Below are 17305 nucleotides of genomic sequence, written 5' to 3'. Positions count from 1 at the left end.
AGTATCTTGCCCGATCTACAAACAATCGAATATAAAGGAATTTTTTAAATTTGAATTTTCCAAAATTACTAACGAACAACAAAAGCTCAGTCTTTGCAATCTCTTAAGCAGGCTTTATTTTAATAACGTTTTAACTTAAAGTTTGTTTATCGAATTATGCAATATGGAATGAAAGTGATAAGGCAAAATAGAGTTGAAATCAGCCAAAGAAATCAGTGCGATCGAAATGGGGAATACTCCGTACAATATTACAGCAAGTATCCTGATTGACTGGTCTATCATGTTTGGATCCGATCGCGTCTTGTTCCTCCCTAGAAGGGACAAAAGCCGACGACGACGACGCGATCGATGAGGCATCTCGATCGCTCGGGGATGCACTCGGGGGTCCAACGGGGGTGCGGACCGCGGTAGAGTTGCAGTGCGTTATCGACGTGCCTTGACCGCGACGTTTCCGCGCACAGGCGATTGGACGAAACGATCGCGGTCGGATACCGCGCATAACCGGCCCGCCCGTCGACTGTCATCGACATTGTTGCGGCACGATGCCGATCCCGAGGGTCGACGGGGTGAGCCCGCGTGGGGTCGCCCGCGGTTATGCGCCCGGGCTAATGCGGGCTGCTTGGTCGCATCGCTCGGATCGACGCCTCCCTCGACGGTCCGGAACACACACCGCGGTCGGATACTGTGCGAACGGATGCGCCGAAAGAGCCCCACAAGATAGTGCAGGAGAGACACGTCGCTAATCGCCGGTAGCGCTTACGGGCCTCTTCCGATAAATACGGCAATAATCCCCGCAATCTCTGGCGTTCTTGTATCATCCATTAACGCTTTAATGCAGTTTGACTTCGCGGGTCATTAACTCTTATCGGAGCAAACGGAGTCCGCTAGACTTTAGCGAAGGTAATATTGACTAATGACTAGTAATCTGAAGGAAAAATTAATGCGATGAGTTACGTAGACAGACAACCATGGGGATAGTGTTGGAGTAAAGATAAAAAGGTAAATATATCTTACTGAAAATTTACGTATTAAGTTAAATGTTGCAACAGTAATGAGTAATGAGAAAGAGAAAGTCGCATCAAGTTATTATTTTTAATATTTTAAGATTATGAAAGTATTTAGAACATCTGTTTTTAGATAGTTAGATATGCATGCTCCCTTTTTGTTTCGTTTAATATTCTGCCTATACCATCTCAATGATGCGAGATAGACGTGCAATTATCGTTTAAAGTTATATATTTGAGTGTCATTGTCGCGCTAATTGGGCTTGTAATAATTACCCCATTAGTACACGTTATATTAATTACAGCGCAATAATTACGTCATTGTCACGTTAATTGAGTTTAACGGGAGTAAGACACGTGGACGTGAAACACGAGCGTCACGAACAATAATTGTTCGGTTTGCACGACGCGCGTTTAGCTCGTCATCGCGCGATAATTGAAACGCGAAACAAATGTGGCGTAAGCAGTGCCGCGGCCAGACATCATTCGCACGGCGTAAAATGTGATACGCGATATTACGAACGGACGACTCGCAGAGTGAGCGCGCGGGCGCGATAACGCGGGAAATGATGCGGTTAATCTGTTTCTAATTGAACCATCTGTAATATATCGCGCGATTGTCGCCTGCAAATGTCAGCCAATAGGTACGGCGGATGATACATCGCGTACACAGGCATCTCCCGTGCCGATGATAGACCACTGTTTGCTGTTGCCGTGCGCGCGGATCGATCGAGGATTCCTTGTCAAACGCAGGTTATACGTTATTGCTTTCGCCTAACCGCGACTGGCGGTTTCGGCAGTCGTCTCGACAGTGATATCAAAATGAGGACGCGGCTCATGCTTATGCACCTATGCAAGTTTGTCTGGATAGACCCTTAAAGTGGTCGGTTACAGAAATGCGTGAGATACACTCCGAGGAAAGACACCGCGCTTTGTACTTTCATGTTGATGTAATCGGCGAATCGATCGAGTTTTATTACCTTCTCCGTATCGTTTTTTCCAAACTGTTTCGCGTAGTTGTACATCAAAACGTTTTCGAAATTGTAAATCAATTAGTGGCTGCACGTCACGTTCAATATTCAGTGTTCGTGATAAATTTTCTCGTCGTATAGTCCGCACATTCGAGTATTTACTTTCTACTTTCAAGATGTAATATTAGTTATTTGAGTATTGAGATATTTGTGCTAGGTACGCTCTCTTCGAGTGTCGATTGATTGAAAGCGTTGCGTCGCGTCCCGAAATGTGTGCGTATCTTCGACGACATACTTTCGTATTGATACAGCGGAACGAAATTGAATACACACGAGCGACGTCGATGAAAGAGCAATAAACGCACGTCCACTGAAAGGTACACATTTTTATCATATACATTGCAGTTGCGGATATTACGAATGAAATAATTTGCTCGATCGTGACATGATATGGTTCGTAGGCAAAGCTAATGGGAGATTTAATTGCCTCCGCGCACGACTATTGGCGTAAGTTCGGTCATGTGCAATGCGCATCGGCGTTGGCCATTGCTTTTTAATTAAAGTATAAAAAAATCTTGATGTGATTTTTTATCAATTAAGAAGCGGTCGGTACTAGTTTTCCTAAAACGTGAATATCTTAAAACAAAACAGTTTAGATTGGTAGAAGTGTGCTCTCGTGCATATACATTGTTCAAGTAAGTTTCGTGTATCGTGACAGAGAAGCGAGGAAACAATTAATTACTTGTCGTAGTGACGTGAAGGGAAATGGCCAGCAAGACGGTATAGCTTTACGACGAGTCGATCTGCTCGAATTCTCCCGAGATAATCGCAATCGACGACATCCTGGATCTCGGAGAAACGCCGCGTTTCACATATGCACGCGCTGCGCGCGAAAGTCCCGACGGGTGGACGAGGAGTTAAAAATATGTCTTTTATCGTTCATTCCCTCGCGGATGAGTCGGATGATATGTGCGCGCGGCGTACTCCCGCCCCGTTGCTCTTATTGCTCACCGTCGTAATTCTATTTGCAGGTCGCGGGACGGCGTGAAAAGTCGGACGTGTTCCGCGCGATAAAGCGCGAGGCGCGACGCGCGCGTCGTCCGCTTCGCGGAGATGACGCGTGCTTCAATTAGCCGAATAACGTCAGCCCGTAGCGGGGTATATACTGTCCGAGGGCGGGCTTTTGACAGCGGGCCCTACATCACCCGAAATAATTTAGCGCGCGAGAGCAACGCCGATGACATATCTTGCATTCGGAACGACGTGACATGTCGTTTGGATAACGTCGGACGGCGCGCGCCGTTAATTCTCTCTCATGTATCGCCGAGCCGTTTACGGACTCGCAAACTGCGTACACTATTTTTATCGTCGCAATTATTACGTCGTCCGAGTATCCCCGTGCACGGCGCGTAACCCCGTGAAATCCATGTTTTCCAAAAGGAAGAGAAAACGTTGGGCAATATGCATTCTTTGCGGAAAGTGAATTACGGCTGTAGTAATAATATTTTATGCTACCCATGTCGCGGGATTTAAGACAGATAGTAAAGACGCGATCTCTGAGATCGGCCGCCGCAAATCGAGCATCGTACAGCAATAGGGGGACATAATACTGATTTACGCGTCGTTTCTCTGTGTAAAATTAAAAAACGAATCGTCTCGTCTCACGAAAGATTCCTAGAAACTTCCGTCTTTAATGTTCATCTAATATCGAATAGTTATTAGTTATTAATCCTTTCGATGGCAACGCCTTATATATGCGTCGTCAAAAAGTAGCCTCTCATTTGCGAACGATGTGTATATATATATATATATATATATGCGGCCTCAAAAATCGCTCACGTAAATTCGTAATGTGGTCAGATGTGTATCATATTATTATTTTACATGTAATCGCTCGCTAGTTGTGGGCATTGAATATATGCGACGGAAACATTTATAATTTATAGAAGAAGACACTTCTCTTTGTTATTTTTTTAAATTTAATAATTCAATCATTTTTAGTATCCTCAAAATTTAAGTATCTAAAAGATTAGCTGGATACAGATTTGAAAATAATTATGTTGGACCACCTAAATAATTATATTGATAATAATGCTGCAAAAAGTCTTAACATTCTAATAACCAGCTTGAGCGTCCTACGCCTCAAAGTTTCTCTAAGAATTTGATGGAAAGCAGTGAACGCTATCGAGAGACAAAGAGACGTGGAACCATCCGTTCCGAAATTAACGATTTCCGGGGAATAAATAACAACCGAGGAGAGATGGAGAGATGCCGCGGGTAGCAGCCGGTCTGCGCGATAAGGCAATTTAAATTACCTGCCATCCAGCCGATCCGCGCTGCCCGTCAGCTCTGGCAGCTGTCGGAGGTGTCGTATCGTGATTATCGTGTCACGGTACGAACGGGAGAGCGGCGCGTTTAATTTCATATACACCCGAAATCGCGAGCGCGTATCCTTTCGACGTGTGCACGCGCGCATTATCGGAGATCGCGAATCGCCACCGAGTACCGACCCGTGGATCATTTCACTAACTGACGTGCCGATCAACGAACATGTATGTGTACGACATACGTATACATGTATACGGGTGGTACTCGAGAACGCCAGCCGTACAAATGACCACTAGCAGCCGTGTCGAGAACCGATCCCGTACACTCAGTGTTCGCATTGCCGTTCCGTAACAAAACGCGATATTGATAACGGCCAATCGATTAATCAAGTCCAGATATTGAATCCGCGGCTCACAATATCACGATGCTGTTCACCGATGTTCATTAGACAGCATTGCCGTTTGAAGGCATCTGCGCGCGTATTAGTTGCAGTTGCAATCGTAGCGGTGTGAATCGAATTTAGTTAAAATCACTGGAGAGATCAAAATTAACACATTAGAAAATGATATTTCTTTTTATTATGAATAAATGATATTTCTGCAGATTAGAGCCGACTTTAGACGATCTATGACTCGTGTCAAAAATTAGGGTAGAATTTTACAACAATTTTTAAACAGCAAAAAGTAGTGTAGTGTCACTATTGAAAATTACACCAGACGCGAAATATCTAATGAATGCAAATGGTGTGGTGTCGCTCATTGTTAGTAAAACAAGAGTGAAACAATCTTCTCTCCGACGATAGTCAGGCTTGGCAGCCCCCGTATATCGGGACGTTGATTTTCGTCGGTGGCCTTGCAGTCGCCGTTAATCCCACCGCATTCAGAATCTTAAACGGCGTCGCGGATGCAGCGTCTGGTCGGCATTGTTTCGGATGTCTCGGTGTCGCGCAGAAACAATTGTGTTCCCCCCCTTCCCCCGTCAGTTTCCCCCTTACTTCGTAACAAGGTAAAACTGTAAAATGGACCTCATTCGCAGGACGTGACAAAGTTTGCGCGCACTACGCCGTCCGGTCAACGACGGAAACGGGGTTTTTGTTCGCGCTTAATGAGATTCCACGTTCTTGCGAGGACTTGCTTGATCCCTGCGAGAACCACCACCCCAAGATTTTCCGGGACGAAAACGCCGCGAAAAACAGAAAGGAACGACGATTTGATTTAGGAGCGTTAACTTAATTGACATACGATAATTTACGAAATCGACGACGATGAAAAATTGCAATTGTACAGCGTCGTTTCACGACCGTGCTGAATGGAAAACGACATATTGGCAGTTTCGCGACACAGAGGAAAAAATATATTCCTGATCAGAAAGCCAGCAATAGAGAAAAAAAGAATTTTTTTTCGATTTTGTGAACTATCTGCAATCACTTTCGAAGAGACTGATATATAGTTTTTAATTCAACTTTGATTGCATTATTAATTCTCTTTCTTTTTTTATTACCTAAATTATTATCTGTAAATTTGAAAGATATTCAATATGCAGATATTAGTTAAGTCTGTACTCTCTTTTAAAGATATGAAATCGTAAATAGGTTGCCGTATTTTAACTTTAAAATGAAAATGGTTGACGAACGAAAAATAGTATATGAAGGAAATGAAAGAATAAAATTGATATGTCATTTTACATTGGACAATATCGAGAGTTAAAAGTTATCTGCTTTATTGTAGAGATTGTTCAATTCCTTATGTATATTTTTATATGGTTTTTATTTAAATATATATCTTATTATCAGGTTTATCCATCTTCGCGTGCGTTGAAATTTAAGATACGAAACGTTTTATTCACATTGTCGGTTTAGCATACAGATTATTTTGATTTTAATAACAGGCCAATAAAGGAGAGATTGCTCGCCTAGTCGCGCCTTGATACACCCCGGGCTCGATTCACGGTCCATCCGGAACGTGAACGACGCAAATCGCCGGATGTATCCGTTGTAAGCGACAGTTATTAGCGTAATGCCGCGGCATACACCGTCATGGATACGGTATCGTACGTGTTATTACCGTAGCCGGCGACGCGCGTCCGATCCGTCGGTACACCAGATTAATAATTCTCAAACGGACATCGAGGCAGGAGAATCGGGGGTTGGTGGGGGTTGGCGGAGGAGTAAGCGCCTCCGGACACAATCGTCCGGCCGCGTGCAAATGCGATCACACGTTACACGCCCATTATACGGCTGATCTGCTCGGCTTAAATACTCGAAACAGCCGGCACGTCGCGTCGCGCCGACAGGGTGAAAATACCGCGTCCCCAGACTCCAACAGCGGGATTACTCGTCGGAATGCAACAAACGCGGTATAAATTAATTATGTAGGGTGTCTCGCCGCCTCTCTCTCTCTCTCTCTCGCCTGCGGATTCTTGGAGAAATTCAAAGTCGATTCTACCCGCGAGAATTTGATGAAATTTTAACGTTGAGCTATAAGTGGAAGGAGACCGACGTTTATAAAGTTTACAAGTGAGTTACAATTGCAAAGTGAAGTAAAAGATGAAGCTTTTATTCGCGCCTGAAACTTGTCCACTGAAACAAATTAAACCTTAGGTGGTTCCTTCCTTCGGTGATTTATGAATGGAGAAAGCGTCAAGGCTCACAATTCACAATCAGCGTCATTGAAAAACAGAGAGGGGTTTCTTTTAATTCGGTCGATAGTATTTTTATCGTTTTCGATATTAATGATATAGTCCCGGAACATCTCTATCCGGTACTATTCGACGGCTTGAAATATCGTCGCGCACGACAGAGATACACGACGCGGCATGAAATACTAGAGAGATCGTAAAGGACACGGGATTTCCGCGGGAAAAATATACGGTTGCCGCCGCGGATATTTTCCAGTTAGTAATAAAATCGAGAGGTCGAGCCGGGTGCGGGTGCGGGTGCGGGTGCGGATGCGGATGCGGGCGCGGGCGGAGCCTCGGTAAAACGGTTATTGCGCTTGTTTCTGCTGGCGGTAAAGCCGGGAAATGGGAATCCGTAATACCGAGTTTCTCGCGAAATTATTACTTACCCTTGTAAGCGTTTGAAAATTTGCGACGCGATCGCTCACCGCCGCGCGGCGAATATCATTATCCCGTTAAATGGCGCTGCAAAACTGCCGGTTTATGCAATTTTAACTCTCGTAAATTGCCAATTGTAACGTGACATCGAATTTCACGTCAAATGAGTTGAATAAATTGTTGCGATTCTATAATAAACGCGTAATTATACGATTATACAAATGGCATGGAAAATCCACTGTTACCGTATATAATTATACTTCGCATATATTAATCCAAATGCTCGCCCTCGTCATTTAAAACACACGATTTAAATATCTTTTTCAAACTCTCGCTTTAAATTTTGATATTTTTTACGCATAAGAACCATCGAACCCCGCTTTTTTCATTAAATTTAGGAAAAAGGCGTTCCTTGAATCATATATACGACATTTTTTACGAACTTAATTTATCAGCCTGCCGAAATCTAAATCTACAAATCCAATCTAAACTTTCCATTGCAAATTGTTTCGCCGAAAAATGCTTCCGATTATAGCAGGCGATGTTCTGGGCGGCGAAACTTGGCATGGAAGTTGCACAGAGGATTGCTGGATGCAGAGGGTACAACGGATCGGAGGGTACTCGGACCACTCGGGCACTCTCGGAAAGTAACGAACGAATTTGCGAATAAATTTGCATGCCGAGCGTGCCGTGCCGTCGCGCGGAATTTATAGCTTAATCCCGATTTTCAGCGGATCCTCGGCAAATGTTTCGACTCCGGGAAGGGCTGTGTCGAGCGAGAAAGAGAAAGTGTTGAGAGAGAGAGAGTGAGAGAGAAGAGATGGAAGAAGGGCGAGGCGCGGATGGTCGTCGGAGTACCGTCGCGAAGAGCGCGCGCATTAAAATTTATGACGGTTATTAATATTTCCCCGGGATATCCCCTTGGCGCGTGCGACCGCCGAAATGAGACTCCGGTTAAGTCCCCAAACGAATTATTAGATCGCTGATTAATCGACGTTATCGGGAAACGACTCTGCTTTTTTTTGCGTCGTTTCGACGATGAAACGTTATAGGTTTTATGATCCGCGCGATATAAAGTCTCGCGAAAGTTCCTCTGATCAACCGATGCATCGCGATGTTCGAATATATCGAAGTATGTGCAGACTTCGCTAGAAATCAAAGATGTTATTAAAACAGTTATCCCGATAGTGTTGCTGACAACGCGTATAATTTTTAATAATTTAAATTCCTTGCATCTCTTTTTCCTTACATTTTTATTTTATATTGCGTTCAGTAATTTATTTAGCAAATTTTGTGAATTTGTTATTATATAAGTAATAATTCCTAATGAATTAAGAAAGTTATACGTGGCAGTAACAATAATTTTTTCCATATCTTTTCAGCAAAAGAGGTCCGTATGTGTTTGATATTTCGCATTGAATAGCAGAGGAATCTAAATGAAAATTTCTCGTAAACGATTCAAAGGGAAATCTGCTCGAAGGGAATCGTATATTTGATATTTGAATGCAATAATGTGATTCCATAGCGCAGGATGTTCTTTTGTGCATATTCTTTCCTTGATATGACATACATTATGTAAATATCTATATTTTATATAGATACAGAATAAAATAAGTAGGTCTATATTAAATCTCTGTATTCTGCACGATTGAAAAGTGATTGAATTGATTTCAATTTCTTGCCAAGGTAACTCTTGCCAGGGTGGACGTTTCAAGGAATTTATTTGAGGAATATGCATGTGAGATCTAATTTTAATAGTACTATTATTAATCACGGTTATCGTTGATTATTAATTCTTAATGTAATCAACGCATATGTCTCTGTGAAACGTGAGGAAGCAGCATCGGCGCTTCTTTGGCGGTTAAACGATGAATACATCGCGGTATATATCAGCTGTGCTCACACACCCTGCGGTACAGTAAATAACGGCGCCTTAAGGCGATGACGGTAATTTGCTTCACCAGCACCGGCGAATTTCTTCCCGCATTAAGGATTAAACACATGGAGATTATCTAAAGGTAATTAAAATGTTTTAGGAGAAGACCTAAAATTGAAACGCTAATACAATCGTCGCTTAATCAAGAATTAATTTCCATTAAAAGTAACAATCTTCTAGCGAAGGATTACGTTACGTACTGCCGTATTATATTTTAAAATATTACTACTTACCCGGCGCCGTTTGCGCGCGTGATACCGCTTAAATATTTCAACAAAATATTAAACCATCCATTACCGTTATTATGGTACTTAATCATCCCTTGCCTCTCTGCGCTAATACGTTCGTCCTGCTTCGTGACAGCGCACGCTGCGTAATGAGCATTCATAATGCACGTTCTGAGGCCATGAATGTAAAATCGCCGGTTTATACGGCGATAGTACACGCACGGAAGCTGCCAAATATCATTTTTCATCTCGGACGGTCCGCTGCGCGCTGGACGGTCGCTCGCGCGGACTAACCCACCAACGAACCGCGGAGAGGACCAAAAAGCAGTCTTGTCACCCTTGCCACGGTTTTTGTTCCTTGATGGAGTATGCAAGTGGCGGCAGGTGCGATCTAAATAGTTACGAGATACGAGGTGAGCGGCAAAAAAAGGCCAAGGATGCCGAGATGAGGGATATACGTGAAACGCGGATCGGAGAAAATCTTCGGGTTTTTATCCGAACAAGGGGGAGGAAGGGAGGAGGGTCCGCTTATTTCAGAGAGGAAATCCTACGTAAAAAATGTAGCGAAAAATCTCTTTCTGATAGAAAGAGAAAAAAAAGTGCAAGGAATGTAGCTATATTGGATAGCCATTTCGGCGGCTATCTTTTTTCTCTGCTCCGTTCTCCATTTTGCTATCGCGTCAAATAAATATTTCATTACGGTGGAAAGAATTAAAAAAGACCACAGAACATTTTTTAAAGAAATACCGTCACATATATACGTGCGTGCGACTAATGGAATCCCTTTAATACGCTGCGTATGTAGCGTGCATATATACTCTGCCCTTTTCCTCTATTCTTGAATTTTTTATTCGCTACAATATTTCATTCTCATCTAAAGGCTTTTCAGACGAAAAGCATTTGGATGTGTATTAAATGGATACGGACGAAACCCTGATTCTACCGCGTTTTACAGACAAATCCTTCGATCAATCCGACTTGCGATCTGGAATACGCCGTTAAAGTCAAAGTCAGATTTGCCGACGTCGCTCGACGCGTATGAATATGCGCCAAGGTATATCGGCGATCACGCAATCGATTTTGCGCGCGGTATGCGTAACTCGGGGATATTCCACATGTTGCGTATCGAGAACTGCGATACGGAGCTGTGCGGTATCATGCGATGCGACGCGAGGGATACAGCGTTTTTGCCTGCCTTGCGTAAGGCGAGCAACCATCGAGAGAAGCTGTCGGTTTCGTGTACGTATTCGGTCCTGATGCCGTTGGGCTGGATATATAACTAAACGTACGACGTGTTTTCCTAACGCGGTAATTAGGATCGTCGTCAAACGTGCAAACCTATCCGTCATAGGTTCGCTAATCGTCGTCGCTCAAAGCGAGAGAGCGTCGTCGCGCGTCACTTTCAGGCTTTCTCATATTTGCGGAACGGCATCCCTCTTTCGACGCGACGAGCTCTCGGCCTCTCGGCTCTCGAGTCTCGGGTCTCGAGCTCTTTCCGCGTCCCTTTCAGGAGGTCCGGGAGTTTCCCCTCGCTCTTGTTTTCCCTCAGCTACCGGGTTTCCTATCTTCTGCTATCTTTATTTCTGTCACCTCTGCAACGACCGCACGAAGAACAGATTTATGTATCAGCATCATAAGCACTCACTCTCTGTGCCCGCATGCAAGATAGGAATGTCAGACGAATCGATCGGAAAAGCATTAAACACTGCAGTTCTGAAAAGCTATAATTGTAATTAACGTTCGCTTGACATGTGATTGTGCGTATAAAATAAAACGAACGTTGGATGAATCGATATGAAAAAGTAGAAATTTAATTATTGAAAGAAAATTACAATCTCACTTCGATTAAAAATTGATTTAATAAGAAAATTATTGTCTACTCGTTTGCAATATTACTGGGAAACATAATTTTTGATAACATTATATAATTTACAGTATTATCATTATAATATTACAGTAATTAATATTATTAAATACGATATTAATCGCAAAATAATCCAATGTCCAGAGAGTCATATCTCTGCCTGGGGGGGGGGAGGTATAGATCGTAAAATAAGATGAAACCGCTTGGTTAATTGAAAATGTTCGAACCACCACCGCGAACAGAACGTAGCGGAACGCCGATAGCCACGCGAACGCATTCTCGCGAAAGTAATACACGAAATTGATATCGTGCCAGACAAGACTTTTTTAATTAAGCGGCAGAAATAGTTTTGCGCTTTGAAAGACTCCGGTACTCCCCCATTCCGATATTATTATCGGCCGATTCACGGTGGTGGAAATAAAGAAATTAAGGGAAAGCAGATGGTACATGGCGCACGCGGAGGCCGATAGTCCGTGAAAGAGTTGCTCGTGTCCGTAGCCCGGGATGAAATACGGAGTCCTGGGAATTATAAATCATACCAGGTACAGTGAAACACGAGGCGCCGTGGTCGGAAGAATTATCATGACGCGACGCCGAAGATATCCCTCTCCTTTCGTTTCCATCGTTTCGACTTTTTCTGTTTCGTGTTTAAGAAATCTGGATTAGTTTTTAAAGAAGAGAAATATCTGAGTATATTGCATAAGTAATTATTATCTCAAGTCACCCTCTTTTCTTCTTCCTCTTTCCCTCCTCTCTTCTCTTCCTTTCTTTTCCTCGTGCGCGCCGCGTGCTTCAGAATTCCAAAACTTAAAATTAACTCATGTCACTTTTTAATTTTGGAAATTACATTTACATAATTAATGAGCAAAGTAGCATTACATGTATTTTTGTGCAATAAATAACAAATGTTTTTTATATATAATACTTATTATTGACTATATAATTATAGATAATAAAATATTCTGTAAGTACAAGGACCTGTTTTTGCACCTGAATACTTTTTGCAACAGATATCTAATATCAAGGTGTATTTTTTCTCACGTACCTTGCTTCTATACCTGGATGCTTTTTGCAGCAAATACTTTTATAGCAAATTACATTTTTATCTGAATCGGTATCTGTACTTAATATTCTTTGCAATCAAATACCCGTTATCCGTATACTCAGTTATATTTTTTCTAGTATTTGTACTTAAGCGCTAAGAATGAAGTAGCTTTTACACGGTTAGTTCTGCCTACTCCGTAAGTAGTCATCAACACCCCGAAACTGTCAGACGAGTACGGGCGTCCTTAACGAAGGGTTGTTGGCTTGTAAGAAGGGACGCGCCTAAAATCGAGGGAGGGGTCTTTTTAATACTACTTAATCGCGTTTACGCCGTACGTCTTCCGTCAAAGGCTCGAATATTCACGGCAAAGTGCTTCAGAGTCCCCTTGAGGGTCTAATGTAATAAACGGATGGACAAGCGGTCGATCAGCTTCCCTTGATTGGATATTGATCAGCTGTTCGGAGAACGTCGCTCACTCGAGCGAAAAAGAAGCAAGGGAAAATGTTGCAGCGTATTTTTACACCGAGTTCGCCGTCTGGAGTAGCTACGATTTTCCTTTTTAAATAACTCCCTTTTTCTCTCCCTCTGCTTGTCTGACACTCCCTCTCCTTCTTTCTCTGGAAAAGTTCACGGGTCACGGATAAGGACGTCGCCTTGCGTAGAAAAGGTTGATATGTTGATTGCGCCTTTCATGCCTTGCATTTTCGACAAAAGGTATATGTTTTAACGCGCCGCGTCTTACGTAACTTAACCTTTCAACTTTCGGAATCGCCCACAAATCATCTCAATTTCAATAGATCGAATTACCAAGTTACAAATCTCTATTTCTTTCAGAAGTCTAAAAATAATGTACGTAACATTGAGGAGTGCGATCTTAAATATCGCTGCACCTTCGACGATGTGTAGTGCAGAGAAAATGATAAAAGTATTTTGAGATATTTTGCAGAGATACATATTTAGCAGATAATTAGGCAAAGAAATTATATATACCTATACCCTGTACTGTACCCTGTACAAAAAGATCAATTTGCAATATCGATAAGACAATCGATACGTGACAAAAAATCAGGCGAACGTACAAGTTGTTACGGGTAATTATAGTGATGTCGAGAAACGCCTCGTTACGTTAGTTAGTATCAAGACACTCAGATCCTCTCTTGCTTGCAGCGAACAAAAAGCAGTTTGCATACTCAAGCTAAGTACGTCAAGATACTCGTGGAGCGTTAATACAACAAAGGGGCAAGTAAAACGATGCGCCAGCCTCTTTTGGTGGAATGATTGATTTTTGAAGAAAGAAAGTAAATTATGTAAGCTAATGAATTATGTACTACGAAGTATTTATAATACCCTTTATTCTTCGCGTTGATAAACATATAATACTATATCGCATAACAAAAGAAACCATATAATATATAACTTTAAGCAATGAACAATATTAAAAATTTTACGTGTCACTTTTTAAGTTGTTGAACCAACCTGTTTAAAATGGTAATGAGAGAAATTTTTAACTAACAAGCGCTTTTCCTCTCTCTTTTTCTCTTTCTCTCCGCACGATAAATTCTGTACGCTAGGACCTTGGATTTTTCTCATTTCTCGTGAAATTTCCATGTTTTATTAATCGAAATATAACGTCACCAACGTGCGCACAATGGACATGAAAGGAAAACGATGCAAAAACGACGGAAAGGTAATTATTAACATTATGTTCGAATCTCGCTGACGATTGACATCTGTGTTAGTGATCAAAGACCGAATCATCCTAACGAATAATTCAAAGTAACGACCGAACATTTTTTAATTGAAAATAGTTGAAATTTGAAAGACCTTTAATCCTACGTTAATCACCTAGGGTAGAGTAAAATACACCCCACCCTTAGAAATCTATTTTTACAGAATAAAACATTTTTCTCGATTAAATGCACAAATTGTTTCACAATTAAAGAAGAACTTTTGCATTTATGTTTATTTAAAAGATATATAGAATATTATCAACCTTTTTCAATTGTAAATCATCAAAGAAAATAATAAAAATTGAAATATAATGCTGGGGTGTATAATACACCCTGCGTGAGTAATTAGATTTAAAAAAATCACGCAAGTATACATAATAATACAGGATTAATTGAAACCGCGCGAATGTAATTAATTTTTATGAATATTATAGTATATAAATCCGTAACATATGATCGTAACATTTACGATCATTTGAAATGCGCGCATAAATTGAACGTGAGAGTAGACTCAGATTCATAATTAAGTGTGTGTATCGCGTACAAAAGAGTAATGAAGGACAGATCACTAGAGAATTAATAATTTTGCCAAGGAGACATTTCACGCCAGGCCTCGTTAATTTTAATAGATTACGCGAGGAGTGACAAAGCCATTCATTGTTCACAGTCCTCGTCTGAGACTACCTGAGGAGGAGACAAAGCGTTAGAATGTCTAGACAAAAGTTGAAAGCGAGTACCGAGCACTTTCCATATATGAGTAGACTATTTCGAAAGCGGCATAGTTGCAATTTGAAACTGCTGTTAACTTAAGTACATTGCATAAGCGATCTTTGTCTTACTTAAGTTTTCTGTGTCTTGGAATTTCGAAATCCAAAATTTACCCATCTTTCTTCGTTCAGCTTTATAATATGATTAAAAGTAAAATTGTTTTCTATTATCGTGTGTGTATCATTATATATTAAAGAAAATAAATTTAGATTTATATAATTTTGTAATTGAAAATAATATAGATTTTATATTAATAAATTAATAAAAAAAAGTGTTAAGAGGAATACAGTCATATTTTTTAAATAAAAAATTGCCAGACTATGTTACAATGACAATCATAACTATGTTATAATGGTTCTAAGTAGAAAAATATTTAAATCAATAGATAATTTTAAAGTAGACATAGGTTTTGCTCTTTCTCCTTTTTTAAACCTTAATTGATTTAAATAATTTTCGATCTTGCCGTTTTGATTTGATAATGAACTCATCCAGTACTTGACAATATTGCGATTGGTGAAATGTAAATGTTTGCGAATCTCTCGAGCCTCCGTTGGAAGTTAACTAGTCAAGCAAGCAGTTAGAAATTCCATTTTGCAAGCGTGGTGGACACAAACGAAACTTCGCAGACAAGTGGTATATGAGAATATCGATACTAGTCTGATGGATGCATATCGAAATTTTTATGACGGTCAATATAACGACCACTCAATATCCGGCGTTCCATACTCGGCAAATAAATACATTCGCGCTTGAGCGAGCTTAACGATTTATAAATGTAGTAAACTACGATTCGAATACGAATGCACAGCAGTAAAAGCTTGCGATAATGTTCAAAAAACGACAAAATTATAATAAATATGATGTTAACATTGCAGTAATATTTAATTTAAATAGAGAATTTAATGAAACTTATAACTACAAATTGCAGTTGCTGATTAGAATGAGATGCACGAATCGAAATTATACATATATATTATATAAGATTATATAATAATATAATTAATATGTTATGACAACTATATGGCATTTTATTTAAATGACTTAGCATTCGCATGCAACGTGATTTAAATGTCCTTTCATGGAAACCTAGAAGTTCCACCATTATAAAGTTCTTTCGCTGGCGCGATTCTTAGATGTTATCGCGCGAATCACGATGATTTATATAGATTATGCAGGATCTACAGAGCATAAATCTTTAGCAAAGCCCTCAAAAAGATTTTTCACGATTAGAGAAAACCGCCAGGCTATCATTATCCCGCGTAGAAAATACACTCCGGCGGTTTGTAAGTTCCAAATTGAAACGTCGAGGGTCCACGGCTCGTTACGACGCCCCCCATTGTCCCCGCCCTATTCCAAATCCTTAAATCCTAGTACTTAGTGGGAAATTAAGTGCCACCTGGTACCGGGTATAAACCGGGTGCCCACCGGAGGTCCTCTGGTAAAGGCAAATGTTTGATCGGACGTTATGACCGTGCCCGAACGAGGAATTAGGGTTAATAGAGGGTTATATCTGCCGAGTTTTTTTGCAGCGTACAAAAGCTCTCCATTCTCCTTGACCGGCATCCACCGACATCCAACCGACGCTGCGACGGTTGGACAATCACGTTTTTCACGTGGACGTCTATATCCTTTAATTAGACGCCGTTCCTGTCGAGAAGCAATTTAGAGCCGCACAAGGGCGTCGCCTAGCAAACACCAAAGCGATACGTATCAATCTACAATCAATAGCCAATGGCAGGATAGTCTCTGCAGGATATTAAATGTTTAATTGTGAGGAATTAACATCTGATAAATTGGCAGCTGCGCCGCTGGGGACGGGCTAAAGAAACATTAAACGATACGTGCGCTTTTTTACAATTAGCTGTTTAACAGCAAAAGTTTCAACAGAAGTATATATATACTGACAATTATACCAGTAATAAATTAATACTAAATTTATTAGCTTTACCTACTCCAATTTTTCATCTTCTAGGCGTTTGATTTGTTGAAAGATTGAAATTATATTATGATGCTGAAGAAGGGAGACCAATATATCGGATTATAAAGGAAGACTTTTCTAGCGGGTTACTTTTGAAAATTAATTACCGATCTATGTGCATTAATTTGGATCATCAAGCGTGTCATTTAATTAATCCGCCTATCTTCAATGATCAACGACGTCTTTGTGACCCCTAGCACCACCGTCCTCATCTACCCCTGTCCATCGTCTCGTCAGCATCCCCCGTTGACGGCGTCGCACCGAGTTATTTATTTAATTGGACATTAAAGCGCGAGAAAGCAATTATGAGGAATGATGAGGTGTCTCTATGTTCCCTTCGAGGGACGTATATTTTAATTAAAGACGGTAGAAAGGGAGAGGGAGAAAAATTGGATCCCCG

At 41.1% G+C, this 17305-nt stretch overlaps 1 protein-coding gene across 1 annotated transcript in view; it reads left to right on the top strand.

The window, feature by feature from the left end:
* The window catches only part of Slip1 (SLo interacting protein 1), a 191544-nt gene that overhangs the window by 167087 nt on the left and 7152 nt on the right, over positions 1 to 17305 (top strand). The gene's annotated exons all lie outside the window — the stretch shown is intronic.

Source organism: Temnothorax nylanderi, unplaced genomic scaffold, assembly GCF_030848795.1.
Source record: "Temnothorax nylanderi isolate EJ_2023f unplaced genomic scaffold, tnyl_v1.0 TNYL_tig0044_pilon, whole genome shotgun sequence".
In the NCBI taxonomy this organism is placed as follows: Eukaryota; Metazoa; Arthropoda; class Insecta; order Hymenoptera; family Formicidae; genus Temnothorax; species Temnothorax nylanderi.
The sequence above is the reverse complement of the archived record's forward strand: the minus strand, read 5'-3'. Positions and strand labels throughout refer to the sequence as shown.